This window comes from Camelus bactrianus, chromosome 27 (assembly GCF_048773025.1).
Source record: "Camelus bactrianus isolate YW-2024 breed Bactrian camel chromosome 27, ASM4877302v1, whole genome shotgun sequence".
Taxonomy (NCBI): Eukaryota; Metazoa; Chordata; class Mammalia; order Artiodactyla; family Camelidae; genus Camelus; species Camelus bactrianus.
Window position 1 is genome coordinate 8,191,447 of NC_133565.1, and position 22,252 is coordinate 8,213,698.

Consider the following 22,252-nt stretch of genomic DNA (forward strand, 5'->3'; position numbering starts at 1 on the left):
TTCTGAGAGATAAGTGTGTGTGAAAGCCGTCCTTCACCTGCTTGTTGGGAACACAAAGTTTCTCTTCAGTTGCAAACTCCACTCCATACATATATGTGGTGAGGTACTAGCTCCAACTCGGTTTTACAGTGAAAACTGTAGGAAATTCATACCGGCCCTACGAAACAGACTGAGAAACCAGAGTAAAAGTTTTTCCTGACACCCGTTCCCTTTGTGCTAGATGAACGATCGTCCCTCCACATGCTCAGTTCTGAGAGATAAGTGTGTGTGAAAGCCTTCCTTCACCTAGCTTGTTGGGAACACGAAGTTTCTTTTCAGTTACAAACTCCAATCCAAACATATATATGGGGAGGTACTAGCTCCAACTCGGTTTTACAGTGAAAACTGCAGGAACTTCAAACCGGCACTAGGAAACAGACTGAGAAACCAGAGTAATTGTTTCTCCTGCAACCCATTCCCCTTGTGCTAGATGAACGAACTTCTCTCCACATGCTCAGTTCTGAGAGGTAAGTGTGTGTGAAAGCCGTCCTTCACCTAGCTTGTTGGGAACACAAAGTTTCTCTTCAGTTGCAAACTCCACTCCATACATATATATGGGGAGATACTAGCTCCCACTCGGTTTTACAGTGAAAACTGCAGGAACTTCAAACCGGCACTAGGAAACAGACTGAGAAACATAGTAAACGTTTCTCCTGCAACCCGTTCCCTTTGTGCTAGATGAACGAACGTCTCTCCACATGCTCAGTTCTGAGAGATAATTGTGTGTGAAAGCCGTCTTTCACCTAGCTTGTTGGGAACACAAAGTTTCTCTTCAGTTGTAAACTCCACTCCATACATATATATGGGGAGGTACTAGCTCCAACTCGGTTTTACAGTGAAAATTGCAGGAACTTCAAACCGGCACAAGGAAACAGACTGAGAAACCAGAGTAAAAGTTTCTCCTGCAACCCGTTTCCTTGTGCTAGATGAACGAACGTCTCTCCACATGCTCAGTTCTGAGAGATACGTGTGTGTGAAAGCCGTCCTTCAACAAGCTTGTGGGAACACAAAGATTTTCTTCAGTTGCAAACTCCACTCCATACATATATATGGGGAAGTACTATCTCCACCTCGGTTTTACAGTGAAAACTGCAGGAACTTCAAACCGGCACTAGGAAACAGACTGAGAAACCAGAGTAAAAGTTTCTCCTGCAACCCGTTCCCTTTGTGCTAGATGAACGAACGTCTCTCCACATGCTCAGTTCTGAGAGATAAGTGTGTGTGAAAGCCGTCCTTCACCTAGCTGGTTGTGAACACAAAGTTTCTCTTCAGTTGCAAACTCCACTCGATACATATATATGGGGAGGTACTAGCTCCAACTCGGTTTTACAGTGAAAAGTGCAGGAAATTCAAACCGGCACTAGGAAACAGACTGAGACACCAGTGTAAAAGTTTTTCCTGCAACCCGTTCCCTTTGTGCTAGATGAACGAACGTCTCTCCACATGCTCAGTTCTGAGATATAAGTGTGTGTGAAAGCCGTCCTTCACCTAGCTTGTTGGGAACACAAAGTTTCTCTTCAGTTGCAAACTCCACTCGATACATATATATGGGGAGGTACTAGCTCCAACTCGGTTTTACAGTGAAAAGTGCAGGAACTTCAAACCGGCACTAGGAATCAGACTGAGAAACCAGAGTAAAAGTTTCCCCGGCAACCCGTTCCTTTTGTGCTAGATGAACGAACTTCTCCCCACATGCTCAGTTCTGAGAGATAAGTGTGTGTGAAAGCCGTCCTTCACGTAGCTTGTTGGGAACACAAAGTTTCTCTTCAGTTGCAAACTCCACTCCATACATATATATGGGGAGGTACTAGCTCCAACTCGGTTTTACAGTGAAAATTGCAGGAAATTCAAAACGGCACTAGGAAAAAGAGCGAGAAACCTGAGTAAATGTTTCTCCTGCAACCCGTCCCTTTGTGCTAGATGAACGAACGTCTCTCCACATGCGCAGTTCTGAGAGGTAAGTGTGTGTGAAAGCCGTCCTTCACCTGCTTGTTGGGAACACAAAGTTTCTCTTCAGTTGCAAACTCCACTCCATACATATATATGGGGAGGTACTAGATCCAACTCGGTTTTACAGTGAAAAGTGCAGAAACTTCAAACCGGCACTAGGAAACAGAATGAGAAACCAGAGTAAAAGTTTCTCCTGCAACCCGTTCCCTTTGTGCTAGATGAACGAACGTCTCTCCACATGCTCAGTTCTGAGAGATAAGTGTGTGTGAAAGCCGTCCTTCACCTAGCTTGTTGAGAACACAAAGTTTCTCTTCAGTTGCAAACTCCACTCGATACATATATATGGGGAGGTACTAGCTCCAACTCGGTTTTACAGTGAAAACTGCAGGAACTTCAAACCGGCACTAGGAAACAGACTGAGAAACCAGAGTAAAAGTTTCTCCTGCAACCCGTTCCCTTTGTGCTAGATGAACGAACGTCTCTCCACATGCTCAGTTCTGAGAGATAAGTGTGTGTGAAAGCCGTCCTTCACCTAGCTTGTTGGGAACACAAATTTTCTCTTCAGTTGCAATCTCCACTCCATACATATATATGGGGAGGTACTAGCTCCAACTCGGTTTTACAGTGTAAACTGCAGGAACTTCAAAACGGCACTAGGAAAAATACCGAGAAACCTGAGTAAAAGTTTCTCCTGCAACCCGTCCCTTTGTGCTAGATGAACGAACGTCTCTCCATATGCGCAGTTCTGAGAGATAAGTGTGTGTGAAAGCCGTCCTTAACCTGCTTGTTGGGAACACAAAGTTTCTCTTCAGTTGCAAACTCCACTCGATACATATATATGGGGAGGTACGAGCTCCAACTCGGTTTTACAGTGAAAAGTGCAGGAACTTCATACCGGCACTAGGAAACAGAATGAGAAACCAGAGTAAAAGTTTCTCCTGCAACCCGTTCCCTTTGTGCTAGATGAACGAACGTCTCTCCACATGCTCAGTTCTGAGAGATAAGTGTGTGTGAAAGCCGTCCTTCACCTAGCTTGTTGGGAACACAAAGTTTCCCTTCAGTTGCAAACTCCACTCGATACATATATATGGGTAGGTACTAGCTCCAACTCGGTTTTACAGTGAAAACTGCAGGAACTTCAAACAGGCACTAGGAAACAGACTGAGAAACCAGAGTAAAAGTTTCCCTGCAACCCGTTCCCTTTGTGCTAGATGAACGAACGTCTCTCCACATGCTCAGTTCTGAGAGATAAGTGTGTGTGAAAGCCGTCCTTCACCTAGCTTGTTGGGAACACAAAGTTTCTCTTCAGTTGCAAACTCCAATACATACATATATATGGGGAGGTACTAGCTCCAACTCGGTTTTACAGTGAAAACTGCAGGAACTTCAAACAGGCACTAGGAAACAGACTGAGAAACCAGAGTAAAAGTTTCCCTGCAACCCGTTCCCTTTGTGCTAGATGAACGAACGTCTCTCCACATGCTCAGTTCTGAGAGATAAGTGTGTGTGAAAGCCGTCCTTCACCTAGCTTGTTAGGAATACAAAGTTTCTCTTCAATTGCAAACTCCACTCCATACATATATATGCGTAGGTACTAGCTCCAACTCGGTTTTACAGTGAAAACTGCAGGTAGTTCAAACCGGCACTAGGAAACAGACTGAGAAACCAGAGTAAAAGTTTCTCCTGCAACCCGTTCCTTTGTGCTAGATGAACGAACGTCTCTCCACATGCTCAGTTCTGAGAGATTAGTGTGTGTGAAAGCCGTCCTTCACATAGCTTGTTGGGAACACAAAGTTTCTCTTCAGTTGCAAACTCCACTCCATACATATATATGGGGAGGTACTAGCTTCAACTCGGTTTTACAGTGAAAACTGCAGGAACTTCAAACCGGCACTAGGAAACAGACTGAGAAAGCAGAGTAAAGTTTCTCCTGCAACCCGTTCCCTTTGTGCTAGATGAACGAACGTCTCTTCACATGCTCAATTCTGAGAGATAACTGTGTGTGAAAGCCGTCCTTCACCTAGATTGTTGGGAACACAAAGTTTCTTTTCAGTTACAAACTCCACTCCAAACATATATATGGGGAGGTACTAGCTCCAACTCGATTTTACAGTGAAAACTGCAGGAACTTCAAACCGGCACTAGGAAACAGACTGAGAAACCAGAGTAATTGTTTCTCCTGCAACCCATTCCCTTTGTGCTAGATGAACGAACTTCTCTCCACATGCTCAGTTCTGAGAGGTAAGTGTGTGTGAAAGCCGTCCTTCACCTAGCTTGTTGGGAACACAAAGTTTCTCTTCAGTTGCAAACTCCACTCCATACATATATATGGGGAGATACTAGCTCCAACTCGGTTTTACAGTGAAAACTGCAGGAACTTCAATCCGGCACTAGGAAACAGACTGAGAAACATAGTAAAAGTTTCTCCTGCAACCCGTTCCCTTTGTGCTAGATGAGCGAACGTCTCTCCACATGCTCAGTTCTGAGAGATAATTGTGTGTGAAAGCCGTCTTTCACCTAGCTTGTTGGGAACACAAAGTTTCTCTTCAGTTGTAAACTCCACTCCATACATATATATGGGGAGGTACAAGCTCCAACTCGGTTTTACAATGAAAATTGCAGGAACTTCAAACCGGCACAAGGAAACAGACTGAGAAACCAGAGTAAAAGTTTCTCCTGCAACCCGTTTCCTTGTGCTAGATGAACGAACGTCTCTCCACATGCTCAGTTCTGAGAGATACGTGTGTGTGAAAGCCGTCCTTCAACAAGCTTGTGGGAACACAAAGATTTTCTTCAGTTGCAAACTCCACTCCATACATATATATGGGGAAGTACTATCTCCAACTCGGTTTTACAGTGAAAACTGCAGGAACTTCAAACCGGCACTAGGAAACAGACTGAGAAACCAGAGTAAAAGTTTCTCCTGCAACCCGTTCCCTTTGTGCTAGATGAACGAACGTCTCTCCACATGCTCAGTTCTGAGAGATAAGTGTGTGTGAAAGCCGTCCTTCACCTAGCTGGTTGTGAACACAAAGTTTCTCTTCAGTTGCAAACTCCACTCGATACATATATATGGGGAGGTACTAGCTCCAACTCGGTTTTACAGTGAAAAGTGCAGGAACTTCAAACCGGCACTAGGAAACAGACTGAGACACCAGTGTAAAAGTTTTTCCTGCAACCCGTTCCCTTTGTGCTAGATGAACGAACGTCTCTCCACATGCTCAGTTCTGAGATATAAGTGTGTGTGAAAGCCGTCCTTCACCTAGCTTGTTGGGAACACAAAGTTTCTCTTCAGTTGCAAACTCCACTCGATACATATATATGTGGAGGTACTAGCTCCAACTCGGTTTTACAGTGAAAAGTGCAGGAACTTCAAACCGGCACTAGGAAACAGACTGAGAAACCAGAGTAAAAGTTTCCCCGGCAACCCGTTCCCTTTGTGCTAGATGAACGAACTTCTCCCCACATGCTCAGTTCTGAGAGATAAGTGTGTGTTAAAGCCGTCCTTCACGTAGCTTGTTGGGAACACAAAGTTTCTCTTCAGTTGCAAACTCCACTCCATACATATATATGGGGAGGTACTAGCTCCAACTCGGTTTTACAGTGAATATTGCAGGAACTTCAAAACGGCACTAGGAAAAATACCGAGAAACCTGAGTAAAAGTTTCTCCTGCAACCCGTCCCTTTGTGCTAGATGAACGAACGTCTCTCCATATGCGCAGTTCTGAGAGATAAGTGTGTGTGAAAGCCGTCCTTGACCTGCTTGTTGGGAACACAAAGTTTCTCTTCAGTTGCAAACTCCACTCCATACATATATATGGGGAGGTACTAGATCCAACTCGGTTTTACAGTGAAAAGTGCAGAAACTTCAAACCGGCACTAGGAAACAGAATGAGAAACCAGAGTAAAAGTTTCTCCTGCAACCCGTTCCCTTTGTGCTAGATGAACGAACGTCTCTCCACATGCTCAGATCTGAGAGATAAGTGTGTGTGAAAGCCGTCCTTCACCTAGCTTGTTGGGAACACAAAGTTTCTCTTCAGTTGCAAACTCCACTCGATACATATATATGGGGAGGTACTAGCTCCAACTCGGTTTTACAGTGAAAACTGCAGGAACTTCAAACCGGCACTAGGAAACAGACTGAGAAACCAGAGTAAAAGTTTCTCCTGCAACCCGTTCCCTTTGTGCTAGATGGACGAACGTCTCTCCACATGCTCAGTTCTGAGAGATAAGTGTGTGTGAAAGCCGTCCTTCACCTAGCTTGTTGGGAACACAAATTTTCTCTTCAGTTGCAATCTCCACTCCATACATATATATGTGGAGGTACTAGCTCCAACTCGGTTTTACAGTGTAAACTGCAGGAACTTCAAAACGGCACTAGGAAAAATACCGAGAAACCTGAGTAAAAGTTTCTCCTGCAACCCGTCCCTTTGTGCTAAATGAACGAACGTCTCTTCATATGCGCAGTTCTGAGAGATAAGTGTGTGTGAAAGCCGTCCTTAACCTGCTTGTTGGGAACACAAAGTTTCTCTTCAGTTGCAAACTCCACTCGATACATATATATGGGGAGGTACTAGCTCCAACTCGGTTTTACAGTGAAAACTGCAGGAACTTCAAACAGGCACTAGGAAACAGACTGAGAAACCAGAGTAAAAGTTTCCCTGCAACCCGTTCCCTTTGTGCTAGATGAACGAACGTCTCTCCACATGCTCAGTTCTGAGAGATAAGTGTGTGTGAAAGCCGTCCTTCACCTAGCTTGTTGGGAACACAAAGTTTCTCTTCAGTTGCAAACTCCAATACATACATATATATGGGGAGGTACTAGCTCCAACTCGGTTTTACAGTGAAAACTGCAGGAACTTCAAACAGGCACTAGGAAACAGACTGAGAAACCAGAGTAAAAGTTTCCCTGCAACCCGTTCCCTTTGTGCTAGATGAACGAACGTCTCTCCACATGCTCAGTTCTGAGAGATAAGTGTGTGTGAAAGCCGTCCTTCACCTAGCTTGTTGGGAACACAAAGTTTCTCTTCATTTGCAAACTCCACTCGATACATATATATGGGGAGGTACTAGCTCCAACTCGGTTTTACAGTGAAAACTGCAGGAACTTCAAACAGGCACTAGGAAACAGACTGAGAAACCAGAGTAAAAGTTTCCCTGCAACCCGTTCCCTTTGTGCTAGATGAACGAACGTCTCTCCACATGCTCAGTTCTGAGAGATAAGTGTGTGTGAAAGCCGTCCTTCACCTAGCTTGTTGGGAACACAAAGTTTCTCTTCAGTTGCAAACTCCACTCGATACATATATATGCGTAGGTACTAGCTCCAACTCGGTTTTACAGTGAAAACTGCAGGAACTTCAAACCGGCACTAGGAAACAGACTGAGAAACCAGAGTAAAAGTTTCTCCTGCAACCCTTTCCTTTGTGCTAGATGAACGAACGTCTCTACACATGCTCAGTTCTGAGAGATTAGTGTGTGTGAAAGCCGTCCTTCACCTAGCTTGTTGGGAACACAAAGTTTCTCTTCAGTTGCTAACTCGAATACATACATATATATGGGGAGGTACTAGCTCCAACTCGGTTTTACAGTGAAAATTGCAGGAACTTCTAACCGGAACTAGGAAACAGACTGAGAAAGCAGAGTAAAGTTTCTCCTGCAACCCGTTCCCTTTGTGCTAGATGAACGAACGTCTCTTCACATGCTCAATTCTGAGAGATAACTGTGTGTGAAAGCCGTCCTTCACCTAGCTTTATGGGAACACAAAGTTTCTTTTCAGTTACAAACTCCACTCCAAACATATATATGGGGAGGTACTAGCTCCAACTCGGTTTTACAGTGAAAAGTGCAGGAACTTCAAACCGGCACTAGGAAACAGACTGAGAAACCAGAGTAATTGTTTCTCCTGCAACCCGTTCCCTTTGTGCTAGTTGAACGAACTTCTCTCCACATGCTCAGTTCTGAGAGGTAAGTGTGTGTGAAAGCCGTCCTTCACCTAGCTTGTTGGGAACACAAAGTTTCTCTTCAGTTGCAAACTCCACTCGATACATATATATGGGGAGGTACTAGCTCCAACTCGGTTTTACAGTGAAAACTGCAGGAACTTCAAACAGGCACTAGGAAACAGACTGAGAAACCAGAGTAAATGTTTCTCCTGCAACCCGTTCCCTTTGTGCTAGATGAACGAACGTCTCTCCACATGCTCAGTTCTGAGAGATAAGTGTGTGTGAAAGCCGTCCTTCACCTAGCTTTTTAGGAATACAAAGTTTCTCTTCAGTTGCAAACTCCACTCCATACATATATATGCGTAGGTACTAGCTCCAACTCGGTTTTACAGTGAAAACTGCAGGAACTTCAAACCGGCACTAGGAAACAGACTGAGAATCCAGAGTAAAAGTTTCTCCTGCAACCCGTTCCCTTTGTGCTAGATGAACGAACGTCTCTCCACATGCTCAGTTCTGAGAGATAATTGTGTGTGAAAGCCGTCCTTCACCTCGCTTGTTGGGAACACAAACTTTCTCTTCAGTTGCAAACTCCAATCCATACATATATATGGGGAGGTACTAGCTCCAACTCGGTTTTACATTGAAAACTGCAGGAACTTCAAAACGGCACTAGGAAAAATACCGAGAAACCTGAGTAAAAGTTTCTCCTGCAACCTGTCCCTTTGTGCTAGATGAACGAACGTCTCTCCACATGCGCAGTTCTGAGAGATAAGTGTGTGTGAAAGCCGTCCTTCACCTGCTTGTTGGGAACACAAAGTTTCTCTTCAGTTGCAAACTCCACTCCATACATATATGTGGGGAGGTACTAGCTCCAACTCGGTTTTACAGTGAAAACTGTAGGAAATTCATACCGGCACTACGAAACAGACTGAGAAACCAGAGTAAAAGTTTTTCCTGACACCCGTTCCCTTTGTGCTAGATGAACGAACGTCTCTCCACATGCTCAGTTCTGAGAGATAAGTGTGTGTGAAAGCCGTCCTTCACCTAGCTTGTTGGGAACACAAAGTTTCTCTTCAGTTGCAAACTCCACTCGATACATATATATGGGGAAGTACTACCTCCAACTCGGTTTTACAGTGAAAAGTGCAGGAACTTCAAACCGGCACTAGGAAACAGAATGAGAAACCAGAGTAAAAGTTTCTCCTGCAACCCGTTCCTTTTGTGCTAGATGAACGAACGTCTCTCCACATGCTCAGTTCTGAGAGATAAGTGTGTGTGAAAGCCGTCCTTCACCTAGCTTGTTGGGAACACAAAGTTTCTCTTCAGTTGCAAACTCCACTCGATACATATATATGGGGAGGTACTAGCTCCAACTCGGTTTTACAGTGAAAACTGCAGGAACTTCAAACCGGCACTAGGAAACAGACTGAGAAACCAGAGTAAAATTTTCTCCTGCAACCCGTTCCCTTTGTGCTAGATGAACGAACGTCTCTCCACATGCTCAGTTCTGAGAGATAAGTGTGTGTGAAGCCGTCCTTCACCTAGCTTGTTAGGAATACAAAGTTTCTCTTAAATTGCAAACTCCATTCCATACATATATATGCGTAGGTACTAGCTCCAACTCTGTTTTACAGTGAAAACTGCAGGAACTTCAAACCGGCACTAGGAAACAGACTGAGAAACCAGAGTAAAAGTTTCTCCTGCAACCCGTTCCCTTTGTGCTAGATGAACGAACGTCTCTTCACATGCTCAATTCTGAGAGATAACTGTGTGTGAAAGCCGTCCTTCACCTAGATTGTTGGGAACACAAAGTTTCTCTTCAGTTGCAAACTCCATTCCACACATATATATGGGGAGGTACTAGCTCCAACTCGGTTTTACAGTGAAAACTGCAGGAACTTCAAACCGGCACTAGGAAACAGACTGAGAAACCAGAGTAATTGTTTCTCCTGCAACCCATTCCCTTTGTGCTAGATGAACGAACTTCTCTCCACATGCTCAGTTATGAGAGGTAAGTGTGTGTGAAAGCCGTCCTTCACCTAGCTTGTTGGGAACACAAAGTTTCTCTTCAGTTGCAAACTCCACTCCATACATATATATGCGGAGATACTAGCTCCAACTCGGTTTTACAGTGAAAACTGCTGGAACTTCAAACCGGCACTAGGAAACAGACTGAGAAACATAGTAAAAGTTTCTCCTGCAACCCTTTTCCTTTGTGCTAGATGAACGAACGTCTCTCCACATGCTCAGTTCTGAGAGATACGTGTGTGTGAAAGCCGTCCTTCAACAAGCTTGTGGGAACACAAAGATTTTCTTCAGTTGCAAACTCCACTCCATACATATATATGGGGAAGTACTATCTCCAACTCGGTTTTACAGTGAAAACTGCAGGAACTTCATACCGGCACTAGGAAACAGACTGAGAAACCAGAGTAAAAGTTTCTCCTGCAACCCGTTCCCTTAGTGCTAGATGAACGAACGTCTCTCCACATGCTCAGTTCTGAGAGATAAGTGTGTGTGAACGCCGTCCTTCACCTAGCTTGTTCGGAACACAAAGATTCTCTTCAGTTGCAAACTCCAATCCATACATATATATGGGGAGGTACTAGCACCAACTCGGTTTTACAGTGAAAACTGCAGGAACTTCAAAACGGCACTAGGAAACAGACTGAGAAACCAGAGTTAAAGTTTCTCCTGCAACCCGTTCCCTTTGTGCTAGATGAACGAACGTCTCTCCACATGCTCAGTTCTGAGATATAAGTGTGTGTGAAAGCCGTCCTTCACCTAGCTTGTTGGGAACACAAAGTTTCTCTTCAATTGCAAACTCCACTCCATACATATATACGCGGAGGTACTAGCTCCAACTCGGTTTTACAGTGAAAACTGCAGGAAATTCAAACAGGAACTAGGAAACAGACCGAGAAACCAGAGTAAAAATTTCGCCTGGAACCCGTTCCCTTTGTGCTAGATGAACGAATGACTCTCCACATGCTCAGTTCTGAGAGATAAATGAGTGTTAAAGCCGTCCTTCACCTAGCTGGTTGGGAACACAAAGTTTCTCTTCAGTTGCAAACCCCACTCCATACATATATATGGGGAGGTACAAGCTCCAACTCGGTTTTACTGTGAAAACTGCAGGAACTTCAAACCGGCACTAGGAATCAGACTGAGAAACCAGAGTAAAAGTTTCACCTGCAACCCGTTCCCTTTGTGCTAGATGAACGAACGTCTCTCCACATGCGCAGTTCTGAGAGATAAGTGTGTGTGAAGCCGTCCTTCACCTGCTTGTTGGTAACAAAAAGATTCTCTTCAGTTGCAAACTCCACTCCATACATATATATGGGGATGTACTAGCTCCAACTCGGTTTTACAGTGAAAACTGCAGGAACTTCAAACCGGCACTAGGAAACAGACTGAGAAACCAGAGTAAAAGTTTCTCCTGCATCCCGTTCCCTTTGTGCTAGATGAACGAACGTCTCTCCACATGCTCAGTTCTGAGAGATAAGTGTGTGTGAAAGCCGTTTTCACCTAGCTGGTTGTGAACACAAAGTTTCTCTTCAGTTGCAAACTCCACTCGATACATATATATGTGGAGGTACTAGCTCCAACTCGGTTTTACAGTGAAAAGTGCAGGAACTTCAAACCGGCACTAGGAAACAGACTGAGACACCAGAGTAAAAGTTTTTCCTGCAACCCGTTCCCTTTTTGCTAGATGAACGAACGTCTCTCCACATGCTCAGTTCTGAGAGATAAGTGTGTGTGAAAGCCGTCCTTCACCTAGCTGGTTGTGAAGACAAAGTTTCTCTTCAGTTGCAAACTCCACTCGATACATATATATGGGGAGGTACTAGCTCCAACTCGGTTATACAGTGAAAAGTGCAGGAACTTCAAACCGGCACTAGGAAACAGACTGAGACACCAGAGTAAAAGTTTTTCCTGCAACCCGTTCCCTTTTTGCTAGATGAACGAACGTCTCTCCACATGCTCAGTTCTGAGAGATAAGTGTGTGTGAAAGCCGTCCTTCACCTAGCTTGTTGGGAACACAAAGTTTCTCTTCAGTTGCAAACTCCACTCGATACATATATATGGGGAGGTACTAGCTCCAACTCGGTTTTACAGTGAAAAGTGCAGGAACTTCAAACCGGCACTAGGAAACAGACTGAGAAACCAGAGTAAAAGTTTCTCCTGCAACCCGTTCCCTTTGTGCTAGATGAACGAAATTCTCCCCACATGCTCAGTTCTGAGAGATAAGTGTGTGTGAAAGCCGTCCTTCACCTAGCTTGTTGGGAACACAAAGTTTCTCTTCAGTTGCAAACTCCCCTCCATACATATATATGGGGAGGTACTAGCTCCAACTCGGTTTTACAGTGAAAACTGCAGGAAATTCAAAACGGCACTAGGAAAAAGCCCGAGAAACCTGAGTAAATGTTTCTCCTGCAACCCGTCCCTTTGTGCTAGATGAACGAACGTCTCTCCACATGCGCAGTTCTGAGAGGTAAGTGAGTGTGAAAGCCGTCCTTCACCTGCTTGTTGGGAACACAAAGTTTCTCTTCAGTTGCAAAGTCCACTCCATACATATATATGGGGAGGTACTAGATCCAACTCGGTTTTACAGTGAAAAGTGCAGAAAATTCAAACCGGCACTAGGAAACAGAATGAGAAACCAGAGTAAAAGTTTCTCCTGCAACCCGTTCCCTTTGTGCTAGATGAACGAACGTTTCTCCACATGCTCAGTTCTGAGAGATAAGTGTGTGTGAAAGCCGTCCTTCACCTAGCTTGTTGGGAACACATAGTTTCTCTTCAGTTGCAAACTCCACTCGATACATATATATGGGGAGGTACTAGCTCCAACTCTGTTTTACAGTGAAAACTGCAGGAACTTCAAACCGGCACTAGGAAACAGACTGAGAAACCAGAGTAAAAGTTTCTCCTGCAACCCGTTCCCTTTGTGCTAGATGAACGAACGTCTCTCCACATGCTCAGTTCTGAGAGGTAAGTGTGTGTGAAAGCCGTCCTTCACCTAGCTTGTTGGGAACACAAAGTTTCTCTTCATTTGCAAACTCCACTCCATACATATATATGGGGAGATACTAGCTCCTACTCGGTTTTACAGTGAAAACTGCAGGAACTTCAAACCGGCACTAGGAAACAGACTGAGAAACATAGTAAAAGTTTCTCCTGCAACCCGTTCCTTTGTGCTAGATGAACGAACGTCTTTCCACATGCTCAGTTCTGAGAGATAAGTGTGTGTGAAAGCCGTCCTTCACCTAGCATGTTGGGAACACAAAGTTTCTCTTCAGTTGCAAACTCCACTCGATACATATATATGGGGAGGTACTAGCTCAACTCGGTTTTACAGTGAAAACTGCAGGAACTTCAAACCGGCACTAGGAAACAGACTGAGAAACCAGAGTAAAAGTTTCTCCTGCAACCCGTTCCTTTGTGCTAGATGAACGAACGTCTCTCCACATGCTCAGTTCTGAGAGATATGTGTGTGTGAAAGCCGTCCTTCAACTAGCTTGTTGGGAACACAAAGTTTCTCTTCAGTTGCAAACTCCACTCGATACATATATATGGGGAGGAAATAGCTCCAAATCTGTTTTACAGTGAAAACTGCAGGAACTTCAAACCGGCACTAGGAAACAGACTGAGAAACCAGGGTAAAAGTTTCCCCTTCAACCAGTTCCCTTTGTGCTAGATGAACGAACGTCTCTCCACATGCTCAGTTCTGAGAGGTAAGTGTGTGTGAAAGCCGTCCTTCAACTAGCTTGTTGGGAACACAAAGTTTCTCTTCAGTTGCAATCTCCACTCGATACATTTATATGGGGAGGTACTAGCTCCAACTCGGTTTTACAGTGAAAAGTGCAGGAACTTCATACCGGCACTAGGAAACAGACTGAGAGACCAGAGTAAAAGTTTCTCCTGCAACACGTTCCCTTTGTGCTAGATGAACGAAAGTCTCTCCACATGCTCAGTTCTAAGAGATAAGTGTGTGTGAAAGCCGTCCTTCACCTAGCATGTTGGGAACACAAAGTTTCTCTTCAGTTGCAAACTCCATTCGATACATATATATGGGGAGGTACTAGCTCCAACTCGGTTTTACAGTAAAAACTGCAGGAACTTCAAACCGGCACTAGGAAACAGACTGAGAAACCAGAGTAAAAGTTTCTCCTGCAAACCGTTCCCTTTGTGCTAGATGAACGAACGTCTCTCCACATGTTCAGTTCTGAGAGATAAGTGTGTGTGAAAGCATTCCTTCACCTGCTTGTTGGGAACACAAAGTTTCTCTTCAGTTGCATACTCCACTCCATACATATATATGGGGAGGTATTAGCTCCAACTCGATTTTACAGTGAAAACTGCAGGAACTTCAAACCGGCAGTAGGAAACTGACTGAGAATCCACAGTAAAAGTTTCCCCTGCAAACCGTTCCATTTGTGCTAGATGAACGAACGTCTTTCCACATGCTCAGTTCTGAGAGATAAGTGAGTGTGAAAGCCGTACTTCACCTAGCTTGTTGGGAACACAAAGTTTCTCTTCAGTTGCAAACTCCACTCCATACATATATATGCGGGAGTACTAGCTCAAACTCGGTTTTACAGTGAAAACTGCAGTAACTTCAAACCGGCACTAGGAAACAGACTGAGAAACCAGAGTAATAGTACCACATGCAACAAGTTCCCTTTGTGCTAGATGAACGAACGTCTCTCCACATGCTCAGTTCTGATAGAAAAGTGTGTGTGAAAGCCTTCCTTCACCTAGCTTGTTGGGAACACAAAGATTCTCTTCAGTTGCAAACTCCACTCCATAAATATATATGGGGAGGTACTAGCTCCAACTCGGTTTTAAAATGAAAACTGCAGGAACTTCAAACCGGCACTAGGAAACAGACTGAGAAACCAGAGTAAAAGTACCACCTGCAACCCGTTCCCTTTGTTCTAGATGAACGAACGTCTCTCCACATGCTCAATTCTGAGAGATAAGTGTGTGTGAAAGCCGTCCTTCTCCTAGCTTGTTGGGAACACAAAGATTCTCTTCAGTTGCAAACCCAACTCCATACATATATATGGGGAGGTACTAGATCCAACTCGGTTTTACAGTGAAAACTGCAGGAACTTCAAACCAGCACTAGGAAACAGACTGAGAACCAGAGTAAAAGTTTCTCCTGCAACCCATTCCCTTTGTGCTAGATGAACGAACTTCTCTCCACATGCTCAGTTCTGAGAGGTAAGTGTGTGTGAAAGCCGTCCTTCACCTAGCTTGTTGGGAACACAAAGTTTCTCTTCAGTTGCAAACTCCACTCCATACATATATATTGGAAGGTACTAGCTCCAACTCGGTTTTACAGTGAAAACTGCAGGAACTTCAAATCGGCACTAGGAAACAGGTTGAGAACCATAGTAACAGTTTCTCCTGCAACCCATTCCCTTTGTGCTAGATGAACGAACGTCTCTCCACATGCTCAGTTCTGAGAGATATGTGTGTGTGAAAGCCGTCCTTCAACTAGCTTGTTGGGAACACAAAGTTTCTCTTCAGTTGCAAACTCCACTCGATACATATATATGGGGAGGTACTAGCTCCAACTCGGTTTTACAGTGAAAACTGCAGGAACTTCAAACCGGCACTAGGAATCAGACTGAGAAACCAGGGTAAAAGTTTCCCCTGCAACCAGTTCCCTTTGTGCTAGATGAACGAACGTCTCTCCACATGCTCAGTTCTGAGAGATAAGTGTGTGTGAAAGCCGTCCTTCACCTAGCTTGTTGGGAACACAAAGATTCTCTTCAGTTGCAAACTCCACTCGATACATTTATATGGGGAGGTACTAGCTCCAACTCGGTTTTACAGTGAAAAGTGCAGGAACGTCATACTGGCACTAGGAAACAGACTGAGAAACCAGAGTAAAAGTTTCTCCTGCAACCCGTTCCCTTTGTGCTAGATGAACGAACGTCTTCCCACATGCTCAGTTCTGAGAGATAAGTGTGTGTGAAAGCCGTCCTTCACCTAGCATGTTGGGAACACAAAGTTTCTCTTCAGTTGCAAACTCCACTCGATACATATATATGGGGAGGTACTAGCTCCAACTCGGTTTTACAGTGAAAACTGCAGGAACTTCAAACCGGCACTAGGAAACAGACTGAGAAACCAGAGTAAAAGTTTCTCCTGCAACCCGTTCCTTTGTGCTAGATGAACGAACGTCTTTCCACATGCTCAGTTCTGAGAGATAAGTGTGTGTGAAAGCCGTCCTTCACCTGCTTGTTGGGAACACAAAGTTTCTCTTCAGTTGCAAACTCCACTCCATACATATATATGCGGAGGTACTAGCTCCAACTCGGTTTTACAGTGAAAACTGTAGGAAATTCATACTGGCACTACGAAACAGACTGAGAAACCAGAGTAATAGTTTTTCCTGCAACCCGTTCCCTTTGTGCTAGATGAACGAACGTCTCTCCACATGCTCAGTTCTGAGAGATAAGTGTGTGTGAAAGCCGTCCTTCACCTAGCTTTTTGTGAACACAAAGATTCTCTTCAGTTGCAAACACCACTCCATACATATATATGGGGAGGTACTAGCTCCAACTCGGTTTTACAGTGAAAAGTGCAGGAACTTCAAACCGGCACTAGGAAACAGACAGAAAAACCAGAGTAAATGTTTATCCTGCAACCCGTTCCCTTATGCTAGATGAACGAACGTCTCTCCACATGCTCAGTTCTGAGAGATAATTGTGTGTGAAAGCCGTCCTTCACCTAGCTTGTTGGGAACACAAAGTTTCTCTTCAGTTGCAAACTCCACTCCATACATATATATGGGGAGGTATTAGTTCCAACTCGATTTTACAGTGAAAACTGCAGGAACTTCAAACCGGCACTAGGAAACTGACTGAGAAACCACAGTAAAAGTTTCCCCTGGAAACCGTTCCATTTGTGCTAGATGAACGAACGTCTCTCCACATGCTCAGTTCTGAGAGATAATTGTGTGTGAAAGCCGTCCTTCACCTAGCTTTTTGGGAACACAAATTTTCTCTTCAGTTGCAAACTCCACTCCATATATATATATGGGGAAGTACTAGCTCAAACTCGGTTTTACACTGAAAAATGCAGGAACTTCAAACTGGCACTAGGAAACAGACTGAGATACCATAGTAATAGTACCACCTGCAACACGTTCCCTATGTGCTAGATGAACGAATGTCTCTCCACATGCTCAGTTCTGAGAGAAAAGTGTGTGTGAAAGCCTTCCTTCACCTAGCTTGTTGGGAACACAAAGATTCTCTTCAGTTGCAAACTCCAATCCATACACATATATGGGGAGGTACAAGCTCCAACTCGGTTTTACAGTGAAAACTGCAGGAACTTCAAACCGGCACTAGGAAACAGACTGAGAAACCAGAGTAAAATTTTCTCCTGCAACCCGTTCCCTTTGTGCTAGATGAACGAACGTCTCTCCACATGCTCAGTTCTGAGAGTTAAGTGTGTGTGAAAGCCGTCCTTCTCCTAGCTTGCTGGGAACACAAAGATTCTCTTCAGTTGCAAACCCAAATCCATAAATATATATGGGGAGGTACTAGATCCAACTCGGTTTTACAGTGAAAACTGCAGGAACTTCAAACCGGCACTAGGAAACAGACTGAGAACCAGAGTAAAATTTCTCCTGCAACCCATTCCCTTTGTGCTAGATGAACGAACGTCTCTCCACATGCTCAGTTCTGAGAGATAAGTGTGTGTGAAAGCCGTCCTTCACCTAGCTTGTTGGGAACACAAAGTTTCTCTTCAGTTGCAAACTCAACTCGATACATTTATATGGGGAGGTACTAGCTCCAACTCGGTTTTACAGTGAAAAGTGCAGGAACTTCATACCGGCACTAGGAAACAGACTGAGAAACCAGAGTAAAAGTTTCTCCTGCAACCCGTTCCCTTTGTGCTAGATGAACGAACGTCTCTCCACATGCTCAGTTCTGAGAGATAAGTGTGTGTGAAAGCCGTCCTTCACCTAGCTTGTTGGGAACACAATGTTTCTCTTCAGTTGCAAACACCACTCCATACATATACATGGGGAGGTACTAGCTCCAACTCGGTTTTACAGTGAAAACTGCAGGAACTTCAAACCGGCACTAGGAAACAGACCGAGAAACCAGAGTAAAAGTTTCTCCTGCAACCCGTTCCCTTTGTGCTAGATGAACGAACGACTCTCCACATGCTCAGTTCTGAGAGATAAGTGTGTGTGAATGCCGTCCTTCACCTATCTTGTTGGGAACACAAAGTTTCTTTTCAGATGCAAACTCCACTCCATACATATATAAGGGGAAGTACTAGCTCCAACTCGTTTTTACAGAGAAAACTGTAGGAACAGCAAACCGGCCCTAGGAAACAGCCTGAGAAACCAGAGTAAAATTTTCCCCTGCAACCCGTTCCCTCTGTGCTACATGAAAGAACGTCTCTCCACATGCTCATTTCTCAGCGATAAGTGTGGGTGAAAGCTTCCATCACCTAGCTTCTAAGGATCACAAAGATTCTTTTGAGTTGCAAACTCCACTCCATACTTATATATGGGGAGGTACTAGCTCCAACTCTATTTTACAGTGAAAACTGCAGGAAATTCAAAACGGCACTAGGAAAAAGCCTGAGAATCCAGAGTAAATGTTCTAATGCAACCCGTTCCCTTGTTGCTAGATGAACGAACGTCTCTCCACATGCTCTGTTCTGAGAGATATGTGTGTGTTAAAGCCGTCTTTCACATAGATTTTTGGGAAGAAAAAGTTTCTTTTCAGTTGCAATCTCCAATCCGTACATATATATGGGGAGGTAATGGCTCCAACTCGGTTTTACAGTGAAAAATGCAGGAAATTCAAACCGGCACTAGGAAACAGCCTGAGAAACCAAAGTAAAAATTTCGCCTGCAAACTGTTTCCTTTGTGCTAGATGAACGAACATTCTCCACATACTCAGTTCTGAGAGATAAGTGTGCGTGAATGCCGTCCTTCACCTAGCTTGTTGGGAAAAATAGTTTCTTTTAATTTGCAAACTCCACTCCATACATATATATGGGGAGGTACTAGCTAAAAATAGTTTTTACAGTGAAAAGTGCAGGAAATTCAAACATGCACTAGGAAACAGCCTGAGAAACCACAGTAAAACTTTCTCCTGCAAACCATTCTCTTTGTGCTAGATGAATGAACGAGTCTCCACATGCACATTTCTGAGAGATAAGTGTACGTGAATGCCGTACTTCACCTAGATTATTTTGAACACAAAGTTTCTCTTCAGTTGTAAACTCCACTCCATACATATATAAGGGGAAGTACTAGCTCTAACTCGGTTTTACAGTGAAAACTGCAGGAACTTCAAACCGGCACTGTGAAACAGACTGAGAAACCAGAGTAAAAGTTTCTACTGCAACACGTTCCTTTTGTGCTAGACGAACGAACGTCTCTCCACATGCTCAGATCTGAGAGATAAGTGTGTGTGAAAGCCGTCCTTCACCTAGCTTGTTGGGAACACAAAGTTTCTTTTCTGATGCAAAATCCACTCCATACATATATATGGGGAGATACTAGCTCCAACTCGGTTTAACGGTGAAAACTGCAGGAAATTCATATCGGCACTAGGAAATAGACTGAGAAACCAGAGTAAAATTTTCTCCTGCAACCCGTTCCCTTTGTGTTAGATGAACGAACGTCTCTCCACATGCTCAGTTCTGAGAGATAAGTGTGTGTGAAAGCCGTCCTTCACCTAGCTTGTTGGGAACACATAGATTCTCTTCAGTTGCAATCCCAACTCCATACATATATATGGGGAGGTACTAGCTCCAACTCGGTTTTACAGTGAAAACTGCAGGAACTTCAAACCGGCACTAGGAAACAGACTGAGAAACCAGAGTAACAGTTTCTCCTTCAACCCGTTCCCTTTGTGCTAGATGAACGAAATTCTCTCCACATGCTCAGTTCTGAGATATAAGTGTGTGTGAAAGCCGTTCTTCACCTAGATTGTTGGGAACACAAAGTTTCTCTTCAGTTGCAAACTCCACTCCATACATATGTATGGGGAGGTACTAGCTCCAACTCGGTTTTACAGTGAAAACTGCAGGAACTTCAAACCGGCACTAGGAAACAGACTGAAAAACCAGAGTAAATGTTTATCCTGCAAACCGTTCCATTTGTACTAGATAAACGAACGTCTCTCCACATGTTCAGTTCTGAGAGATAATTGTGTGTGAAAGCCGTCCTTCACCTAGCTTGTTGGGAACACAAAGTTTCTCTTCTGTTGGAAACTCCACTCCATACATATATATGGGGAGGTATTAGCTCCAACTCGATTTTACAGTGAAAACTGCAGGAACTTCACACCGGCACTAGGAAACTGACTGAGAAACCACAGTAAAATTTTCCCCTGCAAACCGTTCCATTTGTGATAGATGAACGAACGTCTCTCCACATGCTCAGTTCTGAGAGATAAGTGTGTGTGAAAGCCGTCCTTCACCTAGCTTGTTGGGAACACAAAGTTTCTCTTCAGTTGCAAACTCCACTCCATACATATATATGGGGAAGTACTAGCTCAAACTCTGTTTTACAGTGAAAACTGCAAGAACTTCAAACCGGCACTAGGAACAGCCTGAGAAACCAGAGTAATAGTACCACCTGCAACACGTTCCCTTTGTGCTAGATGAACGAATGTCTCTCCACATGCTCAGTTCTGAGAGAAAAGTGTGTGTGAAAGACTTCCTTCACCTAGCTTCTTGGGAACACAAAGATTCTCCTCAGTTGCAAACTCCACTCCATACATATATATGGGGAGGTACTAGCTCCAACTCGGTTTTAAAATGAAATTTGCAGGAACTTCAAACCGGAACTAGGAAACAGACTGAGAATCCAGAGTAGAAGTAGCATCTGCAACCCGCTCCCTTTGTGCTAGATAAACGAACGTCTCTCCACATGCTCAGTTCTGAGAGATAAGTGTGTGTGAAAGCCGTCCTTCTCCTAGCTTGTTGGGAACACAAAGATTCTCTTCAGTTGCAAACTCCACTCCATACATATATATGGGGAGGTACTAGCTCCAACTCGGTTTTACAGTGAAAACTGCAGGAACTTCAAACCGGCACTAGGAAACAGACTGAGAATCCAGAGAAAAGTTTCTCCTGCAACCCGTTCCCTTTGTGCTAGATGAACGAACGTCTCTCCACATGCTCAGCTCTGAGAGATAAGTGTGTTTGAAAGCCGTTCTTCACCTAGATTGTTGGGAACACAAAGTTTCTCTTCAGTTGCAAACTCCACTCCTTACATATATATGGGGAGGTACATGCTCTAACTCGGTTTTACAGTGAAAACTGCAGGAACTTCAAACCGGCACTAGGAAACAGACTGAAAAACCAGAGTAAAAGTTTCTCCTGCAACTCTTTCCCTTTGTGCTAGATGAACGAACGTCTCTCCACATGCTCAGTTCTGAGAGATAATTGTGTGTGAAAGCCGTCCTTCACGTAGCTTTTTGGGAACACAAAGTTTCTCTTCAGTTGCAAACTCCTCTCCATACATATATATGGGGAGGTACAAGCTCCAACTCGGTTTTACAGTGAAAACGGCAGGAACTTCAAACCGGCACTAGGAAACAGACTGAGAAAGCAGAGTAAAAGTTTCTCCTGCAACCCGTTCCCTTTGTGCTAGATGAACGAACGTCTCTCCACATGCTCAGTTCTGAGAGATAACTGTGTGTGAAAGCCGTCCTTCACCTAGCTTGTTGGGAACACAAACTTTCTTTTCAGTTACAAACTCCACTCCAAACATATATATGGGGAGGTACTAGCTCCAACTCGGTTTTACAGTGAACACTGCAGGAACTTCAAACCGGCACTAGGAAACAGACTGAGAAACCAGAGTAAAAGTTTCTGCTGCAACCCGTTCAATTTGTGCTAGATGAACGAACGTCTCTCCACATGCTCAGTTCTGAGAGAAAAGTGTGTGTGAAAGCCGTCCTTCACCTAGCTTGTTGGGAACACAAAGTTTCTCTTCAGTTGTAAACTCCACTCCATACATATATATGGGGAGGTACTAGCTCCAACTCGGTTTTACAGTGAAAACTGCAGGAACTTCAAACCGGCACTAGGAAACAGACTGAGAAACCAGAGTAAAAGTTTCTCCTGCAACCCGTTTCCTTTGTGTTAGATGAACGAACGTCTCTCCACATGCTCAGTTCTGAGAGATACGTGTGTGTGAAAGCCGTCCTTCAACAAGCTTGTGGGAACACAAAGATTCTCTTAAGTTGCAAACTCCACTCCATACATATATATAGGGAGGCACTAGCTCCAACTCGGTTTTACAGTGAAAACTGCAGGA